Raw genomic sequence first — 6,000 nt, forward strand, 5'->3', positions numbered from 1 at the left:
ATAGATGACAAATATTAATTTCACAAAGTAGGAGATTATTTTGAGAATCCTTATTGTTCTCAGTACCACAATGATGACGATTATAATTTCGTCTATTACCACGTCCACATCCATTGATACCTTCACGGTAATAATTTTGTCTTCTTTCAGACTTATCACATATTGCTATCACATTCTCTTAAAGGAATGAGAATGAAGCTCAATGGGACGGGTTTTCACTTCTTGTGCTCATGATCATATATGACTTTGATCATGGCAAGACATAGAAATTTTACCACTTCGAGTGGTTATAATTTCTTACTGTTGGCCCAAGTAAATGTGAAGTTTTGAAGACTGACAAAAGAACTCAGACATGGACCAGATCCATCTTGTGAAGCACAGTCATGATCAACCCAAACATGTGAGATGCACATGAAGGAGATAAATCTAACTTATCAGAAGTAATATCTCTTAATCTGATCGAAACGGTTGCATATTGGATAAGGAGATAAAGACTCCTTACACAAAGAGAACATAGTTTAGGAAGAGGATAGGGTTAGAGTATGAGATCAACTAGAACTCTTCTACCATAGAAGAGTAGCATTTGTATCCCAGTCAATCTCTAATTAGTAACCCCTTAAATATCAGTGTTGTTTTCTTTTACAGGCAATGCACATAAGCAGTTAAACGTGAATTGAGAGCAAAATAGCAAGGCAATTTTGCAAGCAATTTATGTGTGATTCAAGCGTACAATCCTGAAGTTACTTGAACCAGATAGAAGAACCAGTTCCAAGTGTCTATCTTTTATTCTAGTTCAATTGTAGTAGGTGATTTTACATTGTACCTTTCAGCTTTTATAGAAGCAATTGTATTAGGTACTTAGAGTTTTCAAGTTAGAGTTAACTTGAAGTTGTCGCAACAGTTGAGGTTGTGTGCCACAACAGGATTAGAGTTAATCCTAGGTTTACAAAAGAGTTTTTGTAAATGTAGTTTTTGGCTTAGTGATTTTAGTGGAGAGTTTGGGAAAATCCTACTGGAAAGTAGGTCATGGTTTTTTCACCTTTTGAGCTAGGTGTTTTCCATGTAAAATACTTGTGTTCTTTATTTTCTGTACTTATCATTCCGCAACAATAGTAGTTGGAACACATAGAAGAACCAGGTCCTTCTATAATTAAGTTAAGCAAAATTTGGGTACCGCACAAATCACCCACTCCCCCCTCTTGTGTGGCATTGAAGTCTAAAACATCAATTGGTATCAGATCGGGTTATCCTTGAAGAGGCTAACACCTTAGGAACAGATCAAGAGGAGTGCACCACCTGGAAACTAGGAAGGGCAATTCATTGCTAGGCCTCTACTCTTTAATGGCCAGTACTATTCCTGGTGGAAGAACAGGATGAGGGACCACATCATAGGAGAAGACTATGAACTCTGGGATATAGTTACTGATGGTCCCCTGACTACTACAAAGAAGAATGCTGAAGGAGTGGACGTGTCAAAGACAAGAGCTGACTGTACTGCTAAAGATTTGAATAAATGGGAAAAGAATACCAAGGCCAAAAAATGGCTTATGTGTGGATTAGGTCCAGACGAGTACAACAGGATTCAAAGTTGTACCATTGCTAAGGAGATATGGGACAACCTACAAGTGGCCCATGAAGGAACTCCTCAAGTAAAAAGATCAAGAGGAACACTGCTATATTCTCAATATGAGAATTTCACCATGAAGGAAGGAGAAACCATCCAAGAGATGTACATAAGGTTCACAACACTAACAAATCAACTTAAGTCTCTTGGAAGAATTATCCTTGAAGAAGACAAGGTTGAGAAAATCTTGACAAGGGCCCCGCCAGTAACTTGGGAAAGCAAAATCACGGCTATTCAGGAATCAAAGAATATTGCTACCCTCAAGTTAGATGAACTGATTGGGAATCTCACTGCATATGAACTGAGAAGGCAAACCATGAAGATGGATGCTCCCAAGAAGGAAAGAAGCCTGACTCTCAGAATTGCTGAAGGTGCAGACTTGGAGGATGATGAAATGGCTATGATCACAAAGGATTTGAAGAAGCACCTAATGAGGGGAAAGAGTTCTTCAAGAGGTGTAACCTTCAACAAACCAAGGGCTCCTGAAAAACAAACCAATGAGGGCTACTACAAATGTGGTAAGACTGACCACATGATCAAAAATTGTCCCCAGTGGTAAATTGAATGGAAGAAGGAAATGGCTGAATGAAGAAACAAGAAAAAGGAATAGATTCAACCTAAAAGGAACAAAGGATCAACAAAGGCTATGGTTGCTGCTTGGGGAAAAACCTCAGATGAGGATTCATAAGATGAAGCTGCAGATGAACAAGCACTTATGGCAATTGGAGAATCAGACGATGAACAAGAGGTAAGTGTTATTCATCTCAAATACAAGATTAAATTTTTGTTTAAAGAAAGGCTATTTGAATTATTGCTAGACTTCATTGATGAGTCTGAGGTCATAAACAATGAGAAGGAACAACTGTCTAAGGAATGTGTGATCCTAAAAGCCAAGTGCAAAAATCTGGAATTTAGGGCTAGTGAAAGTGATAGTAAAAATGTTGAGTTGAAGAACCAGGTTCTTGAACTTGACACCAGTGTCTTAGAACTTAGGTCTAAAAATTTAAAACTAAAATTAGGAACAGATAAGAAGAAAACTGATCACACACATCTCACCTTAGAAGAAAATCTAGGAAAGATGAAAGGATGAGTTGTACAAGAAAGATGAGCAGATAAGAGTCCTAAAAGAAGATCTGGGTAAGGTGAAGCATGAACTAGATAGAACTTGCAAATGGAATAAGTCATCTGATGCACTATCCTGGCTATAAGAGCACCACAACAGTAATAAGAGAGGACTTGACTATGGGACCCCAGCACCTAAGTGGGATCCCAAAAGCAAGTACATCACACTTCCTGAAAATAAAATCTGCACACACTATGGCAAGACTGGCCATTATAAAAGTGAATGTAATGCAAAAGAAAAGTTCAGTCAAAAGAACAAAACCTTTGTTCAAGAGAAAAATAGGCTGCTTGGATGGGCCAAAAGGAATTTAAGTCACCCCTTTGCCTATAGAAGGGACCCAAACTAGTTTGGGTTCCTAAGACTAACCCCTGATTTTGTTTTGCAGGTCCAAGTGAAGGGAAGTAGCCGAATATAGTACATGGATAGTTGCTGCTCAAAGCATGTGACTGGAAGCAAGAACTAGTTCCTTTCACTTGAGGATCTAAAATGAGGTAATGTCTCCTTTGAAAATGGGAAGAAATGTGAGATCATTGAGTTTGGAAAGGTAGGTAAGACAGACTCACATTCCATTGAGAATGTCTACTTGATAGATGGCTTGAAAAATAACCTAATCAGTATATCACAACTGTGTGACAGAGGTAACCTGGTAGCGTTCACCTCTACCAAATGTTTTGTGATTAATCTTACCACTGACAAGATTGTTTTGCAGGGAAAAAAAGTTAACAATATTTACATTGAAGATTTTTCCACTCTTTCAGAAAATGAACTCATTTGCTTGAGTGTGTTGGACAATGATCCCCTCCTGTGGCACAAAAGACTTGGTCATGCAAGTTTGAATCAACTCAACAAATTAGTCTCCAATGACCTGGTGATAGGGTTACCTAACATCAAGTTCAAGGAAGACAAAGTTTATGAGGCCTGTGCAAGGGGGGAAGCAGGTAAGATCATCTTTTAAAAGTAAGAAAATGGTAAGCATAACCAGGACGATGGAACTGGTTCATATGGATCTCTGTGGTCCAATGAGAACATTGAGAAGAGGTGGTAAGAGTTGATGATTATTCTAGGTTTACCTGGGTACTGTTTTAAACTTCTAAGGATGAAGCATTTGACATGTTTACTGCCTTTGTTAGAAAAACTCAGAAACAACTAGGTAATCAACTTGCATCAGTTAGGTCTGATCATGGAACTGAATTTGAAAATGCTAAGTTTGCCGAATTTTGTGATGAGCATGGTATAGATCATAATTTCTCTGCCCCTAGGACTCCTCAACAAAATGGAGTGGTTGAAAGAAAGAATAGGACTCTTGAAGATATGGCTAGGACTATGCTTTCTTTTTGGTAAACTGCCCCATAGCTTCTGGGCAGAGGTTGTAAATACTGCATGTTACATCATTAATAGATGCATGACTAGACCTCTTGTAGAGAAGACTCCCTATGAATTACTTAAAGGGAGAAAACCAAATATATGTGAGGCTCCGTGAAAAAATCTCCACCCTAAACCCAAAAGCTCATGGTGGCAATTAGGATCATGTGTTAGAGATGCGTAGAAATAATGTTTTCCAGAAAATGCAATTCTGCGATCGAGAATGCGGTCACATATCAGGTATGCGAACCGCATAATCGCCACAAAGTGAGTTAGTGTGTTGGTCAAATTTGAGGTTAAATATATGGTCCATTATGTGATCGCATAACCGATATGCGGACCACATAGTTGTCGCATAATTTCCTTGGGATTTTGTACGGAGCAGTTCTGCGGTGCATTATGCGACCGCAGAATGGGTATGCGGACCGCATTTCTGCCGCATACCCAGACAGAATGTTCATATGTTGGGAGCACTTTTGCGGTCCATTATGCGGGCTGCATTTCCACATTTGCGATCGAAGACCTAACTCGAGGCTCCAATTTTCTAAATTTTAAACCCGACTCCTTATAGATATATTCGGTGTTATAACTCATTTTGAACATATTTCCTGATGCTTTTAGAGAGAGAGAGAGGGTCTTAGAAAGGGAAGTACTTCCCATCAAATTACTCCATGAAACCTTGCCAAATCTTTGAAGATAATCAAGTGAGGGCAAGTAATTCATGGGTATAAGAATGAATTTCTTGCATGCATATCACACCATAGAATATTGGGAAAGAAAGGAATTGGGGTATAAAATGATAAAAATTTCTCTCAAAAGGGCCTAAGACCACAATGCAACTTTAGTGTTTGATAGTATGCTCAAAACAAGCTAGAATCTCAATCTCGTCTCTAATTCTCGGTTTAATTTGTAATTCTTACACAATAGATCGAAGTGCTAAAAGTTCCGGAATTTTGTAAGGAATAAGGAAAGATTTATTGACGTATGTATGGCTAAAACCCCGTCTTTTAGAAATTGAGCTTCATCGTTAGTTGTGTGAGTACGGTAAGATTAAATTGAATTGTTATATTGATTGCTATTTTACTTGACTTGGTGATACAACCTTATATGCGTGGAAACTGTGTCTCAAATTGATCAACGTGTTATTCTTGATAATTTGAAAAGGTGCAAGGACTATGAATCATGTATCGAAATGCTTAGACCTTAGATTGAAATTGAAGTGCGTTGTTGTGCCATTTACATGAAGTTTCATCTACGCCTACAACCTTATTTTCTCTTGTGTGCCATACTCTCTTGAATTACAAACCTAATGTTGAAAATGGGATCAATGTGAAACGTGAATTGTGGAATGTGAAAATTGTGGCCCCAAGTGCCGGTAAACTAATACATGTGTAACCAAAGATTGGAGTGAGATGAATAATGGAAAATGGTAACGCCTCGGTAAGGCGGCCTAGCCGATCGGGCCGTGATCGGACGCCATGACATATACACATGGCGGTTATGCATTGATGATTGAAATTGGAAAGTGTGAATAGAATATTGGTAACGTCTCCGGGAGACGGCCTAGCCGATCGGGTCGAGATCGAACTCCGGTCAAGATAGCGGTGGTAATGTGAATGATGTGGAACAATATGAAATGCCCAACTAAAGGCTATGGAAACATGATGTGAAGGTTGTGTAATTCTTTCTTGTTGATAATGTTGTGATCGTTTAAAGCTTTGGAGTGATACCTGTGATTTCCTTATTTGTGTATGAAAGTTCTTTCTAATTTGATGGTGTTTAGTTATACATACTAGTGCTATTCGATGGCACTAATGTCCCTTTTGCCGGGGGCACTACGTCTTTTTTAAATGAATATAAGTGTTTTTATAGCAAGCAGTGTTAGTCACAG

This window comes from Nicotiana tabacum, chromosome 11 (assembly GCF_000715075.1).
Source record: "Nicotiana tabacum cultivar K326 chromosome 11, ASM71507v2, whole genome shotgun sequence".
Classification (NCBI taxonomy): Eukaryota; Viridiplantae; Streptophyta; class Magnoliopsida; order Solanales; family Solanaceae; genus Nicotiana; species Nicotiana tabacum.